General features: G+C 46.7%; 1 long non-coding RNA gene across 1 annotated transcript; it reads left to right on the forward strand.

Annotated features, from left to right (window-relative positions):
* The first annotated feature begins 4,071 nt into the window (after positions 1-4,071).
* On the forward strand, positions 4,072-16,926 carry LOC134477396 (uncharacterized). Its single transcript, XR_010049454.1, has 2 exons — positions 4,072-4,957; positions 15,020-16,926. It is a non-coding gene; the product is annotated as an uncharacterized LOC134477396 (long non-coding RNA).
* The last annotated feature ends 1,570 nt before the right edge of the window (positions 16,927-18,496 follow it).

Raw genomic sequence — 18,496 nt, forward strand, 5'->3', positions numbered from 1 at the left:
ACATCGATGGGCACTGTTTGGGGTCATCCCCAGAATATCAGACCCTGATCTCTGGTGGTCCAGGGCTTTTTTATCACGCACAATTAGGAGGTACAAAGGTGAGACAGAGCCGCCAGGGAGATCTTTGATTAGCTGCAGGGTGAGCCCATCACCAACAGGAGCAGATTAAAGATTATCAGTTCATGAAGCTCGGTACACGCACATTCGGGCATCCTGCGTGTTGGGAGCCAAAGCAGTTACCGAGCTGGGCAGTTTCAAAAGAACAAAGACTTAAAGAAAGAACAGTTTCTCATAGAGTTCTTCCCTTTCAGCAGGGACTGAATCCTGTTAGAGAATTTGAAATGGGACAAGTCAGTAGAGACACTGGCCATCCACAATACGTAGACAGACTACGCTGTGGACAGCAGAGCTGTGGTCCTCGGGATGATGTCTGTTGGACGATGGAAGATCTTAGTGCGTGATGGGGAAAGAGGTGGCATTGAGGCGTGGGCGAGTACAAGCAGGTTTTATAGGCTACTGACAGGGCGGACTGGGAAGAGGACTGGTCGGTCTTCCCTGTCTTAACTCTGTAGTCTTAAGAAGATCGGCAAAGTGGGGGAGCCTGGAAGAGTGTTACCCAGAAAGCACATAGATTGGAGAGGGAGAGAGGACATGGGGTGGTTAGATGTGAATGTTCCAGGGGGCGGAGATGACTGGAGGGGCCGAGCCCCGCATGCAGAGCAGGAGCATCCGCGTGGTGGGAAGGTTTGCTGCTGGCAGGCGTTTAGGCCACTCAGCAATCCACTTTGGAATTGGGTTTTGTTTCCGAAGAGCTGGAGTCTGATTGAGAAGCTGACGGTAGTTATTTCTCAGAACTCTCCCGGTCTGGATGCTGGGGAGAGTTGGCAGGGTATCAAGGGGCGCACAGACAGTGACAAGTCCTGAGAGTGCATAGGAGAGAGGCCCCGCTGGGTTGGGGGAGGTGGCAAAGCTGTGCCATGTTGCTCCCCAAGTGGGGGTGGGGGTGTCCCCTCAGTGCAGTGCATCTTGGGGTGGTGGCCAGGGAGATGGGGGAGCTGGGGATGCTCATCTACCGCCCGTCCAGTTGGGATGAGTGTCGGTGACTTCAGGCTCTGTGCGGTGGTCATGGCAGCTGAATCTGGATGGGCTGATTGGGACGTTGCGGTGTGTGCTGAACATCAAGCCTGCCTTGTGCTAGTTTACCTTTTTAGTGACTTGTGTAAGGCCCAGAACTCCTCACTAACAGTGCGCCTCCTGGTTGCTCCTAGTCTCACGGCCGGGGCTCATTACCTTTGTCTTGGTGTCAGGTAAGCAGAATTGCTAGTTGTTTCCAAAGCTGAGTGAAGCTAGGTCTATGCTTGTGAGCCGTGCATGTCCTTGATCTTCAGAGTTTTCCACTGAGAGTTTTGAGGACTGCCTTAACACCTTGTTGGCACTGGGACATGAGATTAAGAGCCCCATGAATCTGCCTGGGTTTATTTTTGTGGCTGTGTTTTACAGTTGTCTTATAAAGACAATCCCTGGGTTTTGTTTTGATTCTTTGCATTTTTGGAGTCACTGGGTAGCATGCTTCCAGAATAACTATCTGATGATAGCTTTCAACATTGGGTTACCCACGGGGGTTGTTACACGTATGCATTAATTCATAATTTCAGGTTTCTTCAGTTATTTATGTAAATTCTTTACTGAGCTTTCTGATTGCACATGCTAGGAATCTTATGTTTGTACTGAACTTTAGCCCTCAGGCATTCTTGCTTATTACACCGAGAACCCTAGACGCCCCAAACATTTCGAAATGCTGTGGTTTCTCCCCTGTAGGGTGAGTGTGTGATTCATTTTCCTCGCTGGGTGACAGAGGCTGGATCAGATAAAAGCACCGTAACGCGGTTCACTTGCCAGTGTTCCTGTTCCATGTACGCAGTGTGCTCTTTGCAGCCATCAGAGCTTTGTTTCACATTTCTGCTCTTTTTTTTAAAAAAAAGTAATTAAAAAATAAAACAAGGCAAATCAGAACAGAACAATGCAAGCCACACAGGACTTCAAAACAAGACAACAGGAAATCAAAAGTGGTTACCATCATGTCTTCTGCTTTCTTCGAAATAGCTGTCCATACCCTCACACACAATAAATTCAAACAAAAGCAAATAGTTTAAGACCAATCAAAACAAAAGAATGGAAACATTACGGGACTTCAAAAGAAGGCAACAAAAAATCAACAATGACTACCATAAAGTCTTGTTTTCTTCAAAATAGCTGTCCATACCCTCACACATAATAAAAGCAAACAAAACAAAATGGAATTAAACCAAAGAATGAAGGCATTGTAGAACTTCAAAACAAGTGCATTTCTGCTCTTAAATCACTGCGTCTTCTCCGCCCACCTACCTAGACCTGAAGTCTCCGTCATTCCCTTCTCCTCCTGTCGCTGTCTGAGTACATCTCGGTCAAGTCCTCGGTGCGAATTCCCACATTTGTAGCACAGGATCTTCCTGATGAAAAGTAGTTGCCTCTTATCCCTCCCGAGAGATGCACAATCGCGCCTTCCCAGTCTCTGTCTGTGCCAGGAAACTGTAACCCCTGCCCACGCTTTGACTCTGTCCTCGGATGAGCCCTGCCCTCAGGAACGTGGCGTTATCTGACACTGCCCCCGGGCAGGCTGGGAGTGGCCGAACTGTAATGGATTCCCGTGCCCTGTGGGGTCTGGCCCGTGCTTCCTCCTCACTAACCATGCTGGCCTTCTTCCTGGTCCTCTGAGAAGCCACGATCATTCTGGCTGCAGGCCTCGCTCACCCTCACCTCCCTGTGCCCTCCCTTTACCATCCGAGCTCTTCCTGCTGGCCGTGTCCCCCTCAGCCGAAGCATCGTGCTTCCTTGACCCTGCACGCTGCAGGAAGCCCCGGCCCAGCCGTTCCCTCCTTTTCGTGTCTGCCCCTAATGTCCCTTCGCCGCTCTCTTCCACACAATGGCGTATAGAGTCTGCTAGGAGAGCCCAGGATTCTCTTCCTCTCAAGACTCTGAGCTCTGTCACATTGGCAAAGACACCTCTTCCAAAAAAAGGTCACATTCAGAGGCTTTGGGCATTTGATGGGAACCTTCTGGAAGACGGATTTGGGGGACATGATCCAGTCTAGCAAATGGGGGGCAACACAGCTTCATTTAGGAATGTACGTGATGAAGCCGGAGAACTTGGTTTGCATGTCAGCCTGGCCACTTCTGTGACGTGGCCACGCCACTTAGCCAGTCTCTGTTTATTTCCTCTCCCAGAAACACACATGTGGGAATGCTAATTTCTCAAGGTTGCGGTGAGGACTGAGGTATGAACACGCAGAATAGTTCTGTGACACAGGAAGTGGCCCATAGATGTCATGGCCCTTCAACTCAGTTGTGAACACGGACCTGTGAAGCGGAGGCTGCCCCTCTCACCGAGGGTCCTGCCTCATGGCGTGGGGGGAGGTGGCTTCCACCCAAGATTCTGCCTCACCGCAGCCTCTGCTCTTGCCCGCTTTGACGTGGCCTCTGAATGCTGCCGCATCTAGAGGTTTCTGGGTGACGTCAGAAATTCTCTGTGAATCCAGAGCAGAAGTCACAAATCTGCAGCACGGTGTCAAGTTAATCCCTTGGTCATGTTGTGGTTTCTTAGTCTCAGAATCCTTTGTGCAGCCTGAGTGACCGGGATGGATGGCCGGGACGTCCACTCCTGTGGAGCTTTACACTAGTGGGACCAGCTAACACGCTGCTTTCTCGTGTTTATTTTGCATGATGCAGGGCGTACTTGACGTGTGCCGGTCGGGGGCTCCTTCTGGTCTGCTGCTGACGGCCGTTGCATGTGTCTGTGAGGTCAGCTTCGAACACGTGACGTGTCCATAATTACACAGGCACATTTGAGACATTCGCGTTGTAACCTTGCAGAGCACCTGCTGCGGTGACTGCAAAGTGAAATCAGAACAGAAGGGAACGGAGGCCGGGAACGGAGGCCAGGGGAGTTTCCTCTGTTGTGTTCCCTCCTCTGCACCTCTCTGTCAGGCCACCCGGAGTCACCTTGTGAATTTAGCACCCCAAGGAGACCCGGAAAGCAGGACTCCTGTCACTTCCCTTGTCTCTTAAAAACCTCGAAGGGTCCTGTTCTCCCCAGAGTTGCATTTGAGGGTCTCATGTCGCTCTCCAAGCCTCTGCCCAGCCTCCGGCCTTTCTGCTCTGGTCTCTTACCTTGCTCCTGACACACAGGCTGCTGGTGATTCCGTAAATCTGCTGTGCGCTTGCCTGAACTGACTTTCCTTAGATGATCTGCCGGCCTTCTCCTCTCTCCCCAATCTTATCTCAAATATCTTTCTTTTCCCCAGTGAGATCTTTTCTGGCTGCTGCTTTCCCTCTCTCCCTAGATTTATTTTTCTTCCTAGAATCAATTACCACCTGATGTGCTGCATGTTTATTTCTGAAAGAGTTTTGGCCCAGACAGGACACTGTAGCTGGTAAAGCCTCAGGCGGAACCAAGGTCCTCCCATTTCCCCCACCCCTAGGAATTTACCTCTGGCACCAAAAAAATACCAATGGGCTACCTGTGCATCACTAATGCCCCCTCAGGCTCCACCCCAAACCTAAGCTACATATATGCCTCCACTGCACGTGTTCCACAGAGAGATCGCCAACCCTGGTGGGCGGGGGGAGATACTGCGTCCTAGGGGATCGGGGGTGTCTCTCCCTGCATTCTCAAAATAAAGGTCATTTATATTTCATACTTCTTATCTTTTCAGCCACCGCTGGTCCCCCACAGTTCTATCATATGGTTCCCTGACTGGGAACGGCAGACGAGAGGTTCCTGGGGCTTTCTCAGTTTGAGTCCCCTGCTGTTCAGGACCAGGACCGGACTGCATCCTGCATTAATTCCTCACTTCTACACTCAGGAGCTGTAAACTTGTCGCTGCCGGTTCACAAACAACACTGACCCAATTTACCACAGGTGAGCAACCCCCAGAGATTGCCGATAGGCCAGGCCCCAGGTGTTTTCTCCCCCTTTCTGTGAGTTTGCGTGACACTCTCACGTCCTTAGATAGCCCAAGGCAGAGTCTTCCTGGGCCAGCCTATGTCCACAAAGAAAGACTCTCACGTCCTTCAGAGCTTTTTAAGCTCTCACAGGCAGAGTGGTTACTAAACCCACAAGAAATCCACTCATATATTGGTGACGGCCAATTATTATGAGTTTTGGAACCATATAATATTGATCAGTCTAGAGTAAAAAGTGACGACTTTAAACTTAGTAGACCACGGTCCGTTGCCTCATCTGGCTATAACTCCGTGGGCCAGACCCCACACCAGATTTTATCTTGGGGACCATTTCCTGTCCCCCTCCAAAAAACCCCATACCTATCAATGGCTTATCACACTGACGACAAGTTTACAAAACTCTCTGTCTTTAAGCCTTTGTTTTGGGAATGTGCGTCCTTTCCCACTCCTCCAGGATCCCTCCCCATCCCCGCACTTAAAGAGATAATAGTGTCTTTCTCTGCAGCCTTTCAGAGCTTTCTCAGCATCTCCTTTCCTCCCTGCTTCCCCTTCCCTGCGCCGCGCACCAACCCATTCTCCACTGAGATGGGAAAAATGAGCCCAAACAGTGTTGAGAGGTACGCGTGGGGCTGCTTTAAGCTTTAAGCTGCTTTAAGCTTCACGCCGTGCCCCAACTCCACACGCGGTATCTCAGCTCTCATGCCACGCTCCAGGTCTGCGGGGGCTGGCTCTGACGCCGCGCCCTAATCCGCACATCCTGCACCTCCACGTGGTGGCTCAGCTCTGTGTCAGTTGGCTACTGACCGTGCCTCCGGGAGCAGGCCCAGCTTCACGAGGTGTCCCAACTCCGCCTCCCAGCTCTGCACCCCCATGTGCCGCCGCCACCGCCCTGTGTGCATTTCTGGGGGCAGTCCCAGCCCCACCCCGAGTGCTGTGTCCCGGCGCTCACCCCGCCCTCACTCTGTGTACACTACCCCCACGCTGGGTGTGCTCTGTGTGTGCACCAGACCAGTCTCCACCCCCAAGCTCAAGCGCGGCTCTGTCTGCCGGTTCAGATAGGAGCAACAGATAACTCATGCTGCTGATCTGATGCTGTTCATGTTTTCAGATATAAAATTCAGATTGTTTCTGCTGCCTCTTTTGTGTTCCAGCCATGACAAATGTTTTCTTTTAGATCCAGATATATGCTTAGAGATATACAATCTAGATGTTTAACAACTAAAATTTAAAAAAATAATAATAATTATAAATTCCTTTTGCTGGAAACCACTAGCTCTTTTCCAAGACAAGGGTTTTATGATACATGCAAAACAACAAAACTGACACTGTGGCAGAAGCAAACTTAAACCTTTTCCAGCCTGTCTGCCTGCCCTGGCTCAGCCCTCCACCGAGCCATAATTAACTATATTCAACTGATATTAAATAACACTGTAGCTGATTTCTCTCCTAAATAAAAAGATAAAAAATTAATTAAACAGGACATCCTCCAAAAATCAGATGGCATTAGACATTTTAACAACATAAAGAGATACTTATATATATGACATAAATAACATGTCAGTTCCTAAAGTTCTCTGGACCTTGTCCTCCTTATGGGAAGTCATTACTAATGTTATAAATGCCCTGTTGATTATATTTGACTCCTTCATACTTACTTAATTCTACAGATACCTTCTACTGTAGTTCAGATCCCAAACAAAAAGGCAAAACTTGACCTTCAAACCTCATAGAGACCTTAATATGGCTTTTTGTGTTTTCAACAACAGAGATAACAATAACACTTGTGACACTTGGAGTTCTGAGGCAGGTAAATCTACACAAGGTGGAGCTGCCTGGCCCCTCCATGGACCACGCTCAAAAGCAGCAGAAGACATTGGGCAAGAAAATACCCCATCCTGGCATTTTTTGAGACCTTACTCAGGGCTACTGGACTGTCCTAGCCCCCAGAGAGTGGATAAGCCATCCTAACTTCTCGCCCTCACAGGAAATGCCAATACTGCCAGATTTATCACTGACAGATCTGCTTAAACTTGCTGCCAAAGACTGACAGGGCTCAGGGCCAACAGCAGCCCCCTTTAAGGTGTCCATCTCAGGGTCCCAAGTCCCACTAAAAGTCTCAGGTAAGACATTCTCTATACTTGTGAACATAGAGGCCATATATACAGAGTTCTTCCTGAGTTTTCAGGCTGCTATATTAAGTTCTCAAATCTCTAGGGGGTATTAAAGGTCAACCTATGCCATTTACAAACAGGCCTATTTTGTGCAGGTCCCAGCTGCTTCCCAGTCCACCCAGTGGTGCCAAAACTTCCCTCCACCACTCACTCTACAGTCCTGAATCTTAAAATGCTTTTATTCCCTTATGTTTATACAGACTGACTTAGGCACACTGAGGCCCCAACAGCTTACATCTCTTACTGCTACTAAACCTCTCCTCAGTGATACAGACCACCTCCTTCCTTTCTTAATCACCAATTTCTCAGGCACCCCTGGTCAAGACTGGCAGATTAATTTTGTCTTCTCACTTTGTTTATACTTTTTCAGGATACATAAAAGCCTTTCACACAACCAGGGAGACTGCTAATATACTTTCTAAAGTTCTGTTACAGCAAATTATTCCAAGGACTACAACCAGGTTACAGCATCCCATACCTGATATTCTTGGCAACCTCAACAGTGATCAAAGTTGCTAGACTGTTATCCTGGTTTCGCATCACCAGGCCCTCGATCTAACCATCCTTTGCTTCTCATCTCTGCCTTCCAAGGCCTCATGGCCACGACTCTCGGGCTGTCATGTTTTGTTATCCAGTTTGTTTTCTAATTTCTTATTTTTACAACAGGACTCTTAACAGTATTTCCTAAAGACGCCAATGTCATGCATACCAGAGACAAGCCCTACCTACCTACCATTTTAACTTTTACCCTTTCAGATGGGGGAGTAATCACCTCTCATAACTTCACTCTTCCTAACCTCATATTTGTTTTTCAGAATTCTACCTTACTGTGGCAATAATTCTACCTCAACGTGTTCCTGATATAATGACATGTCTAAATCAAAAGCACCTTTCCCTCTACCTCACCTGGGTCCTTAAATATGACAGTGCCATGCCTCCTCATAACTCTTGTCTCTTTGTTTTTCCAGTCTGACATACATGCATTTACCAGTGAAGTTGTTCTGGCTAAAACACCTGGCACCAGCTTCTACATTGGCATCAACCGTCATCCCGTTGACTCCCCTAGACCCCAGGACAGCACCCTCTGCCAGCAGGAAGCAGTTAAAGAGAGATATCTTTGCCCCTTTTCATAATAATCATAAGACAGGATATGAAAGAGTTTTGGCCCAGACAGGACACTGTAGCTGGTAAAGCCTCAGGTGGAACCAAGGAGCTCCTTCCCCCCACCCCTAGGAATTTACCTATGGTGCCAAAAGAATACCAATGGGCTACCTGTGCATCCCTAAAGCCCCTTAGGTTCCACCCCAAACCTGAGCTACATATATGCCTTCACTCCATGTGTTCCACAGAGAGATCACCGACCCAGGGGGACACGCCGCGCCCCAGGCGATCAGGGGTGTCTCTCCCCGCATTCTCAAAACAGAGGTCATTTATATTTCATACTTCTTATCTTTTCAGCCACCACCGGTCCCCCACAGTTCTATCAATTTCTGTCTTTGCTTGTCGGTTGTCTCTATCCTCAGAGCTCTAAGCTTCGTGAGAAGAGCTCTTTTACCAGTTGGCTCATGGCTGTAGTTGTCAAGCTTCCGTGTTTGGCACATAATACACACTCAATAAATGTACATGGAATAATTGAATGACTATTCTGCCTGTGATGGTCCAGTTAGCTGACGTGATGGGCTATGGTCTGCCTCTGAGCAGTGTAAAGAGATATAATTTCTATGGACCTGCTTTTCTACAAAGGTTTGATTTTATCCTAACCTATGTACTTATCCTCGTGGTTCTCTGTAGTTAATGGTAGCTAAACTCTCTCCTAACCCTTTCTGCAAACCAGCTTAGAAAAGTGGAATTCCTGTGCAAACAATGCACTGCCCCTCGTCCCTGGATTGCTTTTGGTTGTGTGTTTTTGGGGTAGTTGTGTAATGAGGAAAAGAGTGCTTTAATAGCGAAACACGCAGTGGACATCTCCGTTCTCTACTTAAAACTCCAGGAAATTCCGAAGTCAGTGTTTAGGGAAGGCTAACGGGGTCTACACGGATGACGGTGAGGTGGTACAGTGTCACCCTAGTTCCACGTCTCGCTGGCCCTGCCATAAAGGGGCGCTTTCGTCACTGTAGAGTTTCCTCCACGTGGCGCAGATTAAGCTGGACACAGCTGCTTTATAGGATTCTCCCTGTTAAGGAAATGAAAGAAATCAGGTTCTGTGATTCTCTTCAATTGCTTGACAGATGTTTCTTACGCATCTAATAACACACAGCAGGTGTTGACCTGGACAGCAGGAATTCAGGGGTGGACACGAGCGCCTGGGGTCACACCGTAAGGCACGTGTGTTCCCTGGGAAAGGTGGTCATTAACAGGGTAACTCGGAGGTGTTGGGGGTCATGGCTGTTCACACGGTTTTTGATTACTTGCGTACTGGGCACCATCCACCAGCTTCTTAGCTGCCAACAAATCGTAGGCACAAAAAGCTGGGTGGTGGTTTACAGTCCAGGGCGACAGATGCCACCCATATTTCGGTGGAACTGATACACTTAGTACCATCGGGCTGCTTGCTGTGTTTTCTTGTTTCTGACACAGAGCAGAGATTACGTGGCCCTGGGGTTTAAAGCCGCAGTTACTCTGGGAGTGCCCAGTTGCCACCCCCGAGCCACAGCCGATGAAGGAGAATTCCAGCCAATGGTGCAAAGAACTGATGGGCCCCGGCAGCCGCCCGGGGTTATGTTTCTCTTGTTGATGGTCATCTCTGCCACCCGAAGCCCCTTCTAGGCCGTGACGTGTGCACATCTGAGTGCTCACTAGCTGGGGGGGACCATGCAGTCAGATTCATTCACACACTGCTGCCTCTGGGTCATGTGCATCCGTACAGAGGCCTGACGCTCGCTTTTGACACTGACGTTGCCCGCGGTTCCCACGGAGGCTGTAGAGGCCGAGCCACGCAGATGGGCGCTTGAGCACTGTTACCTTTATTTCACTTCTCTGCACGTCATCAAGCCTCACTGTGCTATGAAGTCCTAGCATTTCTGTCTTTCTTTTTTTTTTTTTTTTTTCTTTTTGAGACAGGGTCTCTCTACACAGCCCAAGCTGGTCTCGAACTCACATGGATCCTCCTGCCTCAGCCTCCCAGGTGCTGGGATTATAAGTGTGCACCTCCATGCCTGGACAGCAATTCTTTACTATGAAAGGGGTTATGAAGTATAATTTCTATCTTTGAGAAAAGCTTTCTTTTTTTGCTAATATTCACAACTTCCTCCAGACTTCTCTAAAATGGAGTGTCAGTATGTACTTTGTGTTCTTGGACACTGACACATAATATCCATGATAATCAAAGATGATTAGATCAGATAATGATTAACCAAGTGACAGAAATGCCCCACAGAGACACTTCAACAAAAATTTCATTTTCCTGTGCAAAGAAGAGTCTGGAAATAATCAGTGCAAGGCCAGAGCAGGGGCTCCACAGGGATCCCAGAGACCGGGCTCCCTCTTCCTTCTTGGCAGTACTCAGACCTGGGTTCCTGCCTCAAAATCACATGGTCATTGCCGCAACTCCAGCCATCCCAGACTGAAGCCCTCGTTACAGTTACAGGTACAGAAATGGTGTCAGTGGCTTCCAGTCTTCCCTACTGTCTAGCAGTGTTGGTGACAGTGGACAGAGGGAGAAATTGCCCTTGGGAAGCGAGAGACCAGTGTGAGATTCCCGAGGGTCAGCTTCTGGATTGTGAAGGTTGGGGAAATGTGCCTTCTCCTGGTTAATCGAATGAAGAAGTTTTGGTTCATTTTGAATCAAATATTTCCTGTGACCTGACATGCTATTCAGTCAGAAAAGGAAAATCAGGCACACCATAGGTGCCAAATAAAAATTACTAAATCAGAAACCATTATGTGCTTTTCTTACTAATCCAGGATACCTTTGCCACTAATGTACCTGACTGAAGTCATCCGATGAAGAATGTCATCTCTTCTTTATAGTTTCATGTTGTCACTTTAAAACATGACAGCAACATTTGCTAAGCGTCTGTGTTAACACAGTAATTCGTAGTCGACTGATACAATATATGCAAATATTTAGTGAGACATTTTCCCAGTTTGATTGTAGAATAACACAGATGTACAGAAAGGTGCATATAGCATTGTAAGATAAGCTAAGTGAAGAGGCAGATCTTTCTCAGAGACCTCTGTGTGCGACCCCCCAAAGCACCCCAGTTAGTATTTTCATAGTCACTTTTGCTGGTTGACTTTCTACGCTTACTCAAATGTGTCTGCCTGGATGCCATAAGTTAGTCTTGCCCGTTAAGATTCTGATGGGTCTTTTCAGTCTCTTTTAATATTATAGATTCCTCCTCCATTCTTCTCTGTCTCTCATCATTTATCTAGGGAAGGTCCCCAGATATTTGACCCATCTGAGTGGAATTTTCGATGGTCAGGATTCGGCTAATTATATGCTCAGGATGATGTATCTCTATTTTTTCCTGTGTGTACCATGCACATTGGTTATAGCATCCAGAGAATAAGACTCGTGCTTAGATGAAAGATTTTTTCCCCTCCATCAGGAGGTGTATAAGTATTTATTATCAGCTGTTGACAGTTAACTGGGCATTTAAAATGGTGATTTCTGATTTGATCATTTCTTTTTCACTTATTATTTGGGATGCTTTTTCTAAAGGATTCTCCCTCTATCTGATACCATTTTAATATTTGTAACAATGACAAAATCATCGAATGATATATATCTCAGGATGTGTCCTTGTTAGTAAGCTGCTCATGATTGTATTTGTATGCATGTACATACATGTACACACACACACACACACACACATACCCTGAGTGTGTCACTGTCATCAACTACAGTCACAGGTTCTTCTAGTGAATTCATTCAGTCTAAGGATGACCTTAAGGACTCTTGACAGACCTGTATTCTGGGATAACTTCATAGAAAATAGAATATCCTATTATCAGAACAATATAGTAGAGTACCTAGACTATTTATTCTACCTGTAGGGAAACTTTAAAATGACAAAAGACAAGAATGAACTTTATTATTTATTTTTGTTGGTATAAGGAGTCAAACTCATGACCTCATGCTTGCCAGGCAGATAGATGCTTATGCCGCTGAGCCAAATCCCTGGCCAAAGAATAAGGTTTGGACAAATAAAAGTTGAAAATTTTATTGGGAAATTTAAGAGTTGAATAGAGAGAGATATGACTTAGAAAAATATCAATTCTTCCGTATAATTAGCATCTTTTATACATAAGTCTGATTAAACCATGATTTTAAAAAACTTGATAATCTGATCAAATAGCCCATTTGGGGGAAGACAATTCTGAATAGTGTCTTACTTGCACATGCTAAAAGTTAGTTTTTAAAAGCTAGAGTAATTAAAATATTATGATGCATATTGAACCAGGAATAGGTAGATATAACTACAAAAACTAGACACTATGCTAATAAATGATGTGAAATCCTAGAAAGTTTCTGTAGTTTGCTTATTAGCTTGGTCACGATTTAGAATTATGAAAAACATTAGCTCTGGTGGAGATCCCATAAGTGAAGACTCATATCACTAGTGGAAGTATAGATTGATGCAATCTTTTTGGAAGCCAATTTGGAAATTCCTGCTAATGTATGTTTCACCAAGGATCTTGATTACTTTTCTATCACTGCTGAGACAAAATACCTGGAGCCCAAAATTAGGAGCATCAGGTATTTTTTTTAAAATTTAGCTTACAGCTTTTATTTAGCTCGCAGTTTGTGGAGGTTTCAGTCCATACTCAGCTGGCTCCAAGGCAGGGTGGTGTGGCACCGGGGCAACACATCAGGGCAGCAGCCAGAGTAAAAAGAGGGAAACCAAGTCTCTTCTCCTCCCTTACATTGTATACTGGCCATCCCCCACTTCCAGGGTGGTGCGGAACCCCCAGAATCTCCCTGCCCTCCTCTTGCACAGGATGAGGATATTTACAAAGTAAGGATCCTGGCTTCCTGGTAAGTCTCTCAGTTAAACTTTTACATTCCTCAAGTTGACACAATGTATCAACCATAACACCAAGTAATTACATATCTAGAAATACTTTCTAAGGGAATAATCAGAAAATGTGCCAAGAGGAAAGATTGTAAACTGTTTAAATGAATCTCAGCAGGGAATTTGTTAAATATATTGTGGTACAGTCATACTCTGTGGTCACTAAGAATGACGTAGATATATATTTGTTTCCATGGAAAGATTTTGAAAATATATTTTAAAATGAAAAATACAAAACCATTGTAGGATATGTTTAAAAAACATGCACACTTATTTGTGTGTATGCGTATGCATCTCAAAGACAATATACTAAAGTATCAGTAGTATGATTAGTGGGTAGTAATAACAGGTAACTAAAATACATGTTATCTGCATTCTGATTTTTGTATACATTTGATTTAATTTTCAATTATACCTTAATAAAACTGTGTTTTAGTATTTTTTATAATCAGTTTGCAAGTGCTCATTTTTTAAAAATCAGAAAGGCAGATATAAAGATATAAGGCAAGGAAAATTATCCATGGTCCCACAATTCTCCTCTTTCAAGTCTCTGTGCATTCTGATTTTGTATATTAAATCTTTTTATAGAAAAATAAGGACTAAAAGTAATCATCAGCACTTCAGGTGAGAATGCATTAGGAAACATGCTTCGTTGCAAGAATAGCTGTTAAAAATTTATTTACGGCTTATCTGGTTTATTTTATTCCTGGTCTTCCCGTACGATTCCTGCTGATTCCACAGCTCCACAGTGAGACTTCTTCCTGCTGCGTGTGCTGAGCTGTTTCCTTGATTTCGTGTCACTTCTTTGTCCATGACAGGCAGTTTCCCTTTAGTTCTACTCGTGCCTGATGACCGGCTTCTGGAGATTTTGTCTGAATATGCTCCGATCTCGAGAGGAGCTAGGAATGGCCATGACTTATACAAACTGAAGAAAGGTGTATCTTGTCTCCAAACTGGGTTGCACTGGCGGTTAGGACTCTGGCTCTGTGGACCAGGGAGGCCTGAGGGGAGTGTCGGGGCTGTGTTGGGTTAGGGCAGCTGTACCCTGGGAGGATGAAGAGGCCTAAGTTCCTCTTCCCGAGATGCAGCGTGTCAGCGAGGTTGTGAGAGTCTTGCTGAGAATTCAGTTTGCTTTTTGACTCCCTTCACCCTTCCTGAGGGGTAGCCAAGACATCCACATATCAGGAGTTTGTGCCAGGCGAGCTCCAGCCCATCGGACTTCCTGTTCAGCCAGACTATGGGGCTCCAGGCAGCAGCACACCCACGGCTGCATGGCGGCTGAGGCTGCAGGAGCAGTGCTGCTCCAGCCGGCCTTCCCGGCCTTGGTTATGGGGGTGAGTGCTCCCGGAGGCTCCCTATAGACGAGGGACATCAGGGTGGCATGCTCAAGACGTCATGGCTGGGCTTGGCTCTCAGCTGGCATCCTGCAACCCCAGGAATACACCCTAACCCTAACCCTAACCCTAACTCTAACTTAGAATGACACCATGCTTACCCGTGTGTCTAAGCCCTGGCTGGCGGTGTCTCTGAGAGGCCCTGCCATGAAGTCTTGGTCCTCCTGCTTCTCTGCTCCTTGCATGACTACTTTTTTCTTGTGCGATTCTGCTTTGTTCCTGAGAATCTGTAGAATTTGACGAATCGTCCAAGCTCAAAGGAGAAAAGCTGATTGACCCTCTCTTCCATTCTTTTTCTAAGATGCCACTAGGGAGGTTGCCTGGCTTGTATAAGTCTTAGTAGTTGTTGTTTGATAGGAAGTAGCTATTTTATTTTTTTAAAAAACTATTTTATTCTGAACTAAAACTGCTGACTTGTTATGCCTGTGGTTCTAAGGACACAGCCCTCCAGCGATGCCACTGAATGTTTTCATTAAGTGGGAGGTGCGAGGAGAGGAGGCAAGAATGCGGAGACCGCTTCGGAGAGGATTTTGAACAGTAGTCCTCCAGCTGAGGACCCTGCTCCACTGGGTGCAGTGCTCCCCTTTCCACGCCGTCAGACTCGGCGCTGGGAGGGCCGCTTCAGCCCTGGCATGAAGCCGCCAGTTTTTCCACTCTCTCTCCCAGAAAAGATCAGGAAGTGCAAGAAGGTTCATGAAAACTTAAGCTTGAAGTTTAGCAAACTCAAAACAACCCAAAGCCTCAAACGTTGGGTTTGGTTTGAATCTTGGACAAAGGTTTGCTCTGCAGCTCCTGGCGCCAGTCCCACTTGGGGGCTGGAGCAACTTTGCTTCGGGGCTGGTGACGGGGAAATTGTGCAACTAGAACTTGGATCTCATTTTCACAAAACCAAGAAACAAAAACACTGACAGGGGAATCTGCACGGGAAGGGGCCGCCTAACCCCGACCGCTGCTGTTTCACTGTGGCAGCTCCTCTCACCATGGGAATTAGAAGACCGCCTTTCCTGCTGCAGCCCGCATCCAGTTTACAAGCCGCACCCTCTCCTGCCACAGTGCAGAAGGTGATCAAATCCAAGAGCTGAGGCCCCTCAGACTGACCTCCCGTGTGGTCAGCTGGCATTTCCAGAGCCAGCCCAGGACAGTACGGGTCGCCCCTTACCCAGCCAACTTCAGAAACAAATTTTCTGCTTCAAAGACAGCCCAGTAATTTAGGTCCTGTCGCCCTTGGATGCAATTTCTTTGTTCCACGGATAAAACTTCAGCCTAATGACTGTTTATTGAGCAGCTTCATTATATCAGCACAGAGGAATATATTTCAAGCAGAGGCACACAACATTAAAAACATCCTCAAAGATCTTATAGGTCAGCAATAAACAACAATGGAGACATCTTAGAACAACAAAAGCAAAAAAGCATTCGCTTGGAAATAATTTCAAATACTTCAGTTGATTTCTAAATAAGCCCAATAGAGAATCTCATCTCTTATACAACTGATCACTTATCAAGTATTGCAGAGCAGAATGACACCTTGCAAGCAGGCAGTCGTGAGTTTGATCCCCGGTACCGATAAAAAGGAAAAAGACAAAAAAAAAAAAAAAAAAATAGACGCCTGCTGAAGCAGCAAAGCATGAAAACTCAAAGAATTTTAGCTCGGTGAGCACCAGTCATCCCTGCACGCAGGAGGCTGAGGCAGGAGGATCGCCCACGTTTGAGGCAGCAGAGTGAGTCCAGACATAGTGAGACACTGTCTCACAGGAAGATGAAGAAACACTGAAAGACTGGAGACTGATTTGGGGTCTCAGAGCATGCAGAGATCCTGAGAACTTAAGTGAGGTCGGTTCACCTGGAAACTGATTTGCCAGATGTTAGAAATGAATACACTGACAAATTTCCAGTTAGTACACAGCGTAAGTATTGTCCCAAAGGCTCTATATTCTTCTCAGTTTAGCTGGTTCTTTTAACTGTGACTGTGATTACTGATTTTAATCTGACTGCTCCAAACATATGCCACCTTCCTAAGTAACTGCTTCTCTCATGTGGAATCATGTTACAGTGAAATTGAACTACTTCACATGAAATACGAGTCACAAGCCAATGAAATGTGGCTGATGATATTTGCTGTAGCTTGAAATTTCCCCCTTTGTTTATTTATCTTTTTGAGACAGGGTCTTGCCATGTAGTTCAGGCTGGACTTGCACTCACTATGAGCCCCGATTGATGTCAGACTAATGGTGCTCGTCCTGCCTCAGCCTCCTGAGTGAGATCACAGGTGTGAGCCAACATGCCTGGCCTTTTATGGTATTTCTTTACAAATAAAATATTTCTGAAATATTATGCTCTGAACTATAGGAAGCAACTGTATTTCTTAGAACATAAATATATCTAACCAATTTTTTTAAATTGGAATTTTTTTCTTCTTTTTTCCTCCTTTTTTTCCTCTCCCTCTTCCTCTTCCTCTTCCTCCCCATCTTTCTCTTCCTCCTCCTCCTCCTCCTCCTCCTTCTCCTCCTTCTCCTTCTTCTTCTTGTCTTTTTGAGAGAGTTTCACTACTGCGGTTCAAACAGGTCTTTAACTCAGTTTGTAGCCCAGGCTGGCCTCAAACTTGCAGCAATCCTCCTGCCTCAGCTTGTCAACTGCTAGGATTACAGGGGTGCACCAGCATGCCCAGGAAAACTGGAGATTTTTTAGGACTGTTTTTTGAATGATGCAGTAATGACTAGCTAACTGTGGAACTATAGAAATATAATGATCTTTAATAACTTGAAGTTACAAAGCTTGATTCTGAGTATTTATCTGTGCTGTCAATGAGTAATCAACAAACACCACGTAGAGTTCTGTACTTAGGAGAGAAGCAGTCGGTGAAGCAACGACATAGACCTAAGTGTTGCTGCGTCCTAGTAAGTTAAGGAGCTCAGTGCTGCAAGAGGGAGAGGCCCGGGTCTTCCTGCAGGGCACGAGACCCTCTGGGCCTTCAGTGTGTGTGTGCATTTAGGGAGGGGGAACAGCGTGTTTTGGGGTGTGGAGTTGATGCAGGAATAAGGGGACCTTTGTTGGGTAAGTGATGGGAACTACAGCTTGAAATGTGGGTCAAACCGGATTTTGGACAGCAAAACCAAGGGGTCTGGGCTTTGCTGCATGGGTCCAAAGGCCTGGCTAAGTTTCTAGGATGTTACTGAGTAATAAAAACTGGGGTGGGGAATTACATACGAGTAACAGTTGCAGCTGAGGTCACCGAGGTCCCCAGTGGGCTCAGAAATGTTGGAAATGCGAGAGAACCTGAGATGCCAGCAGCGAGGGGGCGCTCACAACAGAGAAGGAGACAGGAAAGGCAGCTGGAGGACAGCAAGAGAACCGGGAAGGATCCCAGTGGCTTTGGTGACCACTGGCCGTGTCTTGTGTTCCCCGGAGGCCGTGCAGACAGGATCTGGAAAAGCCACTGACTGGGCTCCCCGCGGGCAGAGCCACACTCTGGGGAACCAGGGCCAGGGGCGGTGAGAGGTGAAGCAGCCTGGTGTGCAGCTGCTCTGGGAGAGGGGGCAGCGAGGCGCACCGGGGCCTGTCCCGGGTCTGTGTCTGTGTCTGTGCCACCGCCTTCTGGAACCGTCGCTCACGGGCAGACCTTGCTCCTGACTCCCACATATTAACGACTCTCTTTGGGTGGCAAAGAGGCCTTCAGCCTCTGGACTAAGCTCACGGTCCTCCGCCTCCCTCCGTCAAAGCGCGACAAACGACCCAGAAACAGATCAGCAACACCCAGCGCCTCTTCTGAGTTCTCTGTTTCACTCAGCAGCGGGCGTGACAGTGTCTGGTGACTCAGGCTAGAAGCCCTGAGTGGCGTTTGCCACCCTTGTCTCTCCTCTCTCACCAGCTCCGGTGGCCGCTTTCTCTGCAGGCCACTGCCTGCCCCAGTGGA

This window comes from Cavia porcellus, unplaced genomic scaffold (assembly GCF_034190915.1).
Source record: "Cavia porcellus strain 051 isolate PalLab524CR breed Dunkin Hartley unplaced genomic scaffold, mCavPor4.1 scaffold_8, whole genome shotgun sequence".
NCBI lineage: Eukaryota > Metazoa > Chordata > Mammalia > Rodentia > Caviidae > Cavia > Cavia porcellus.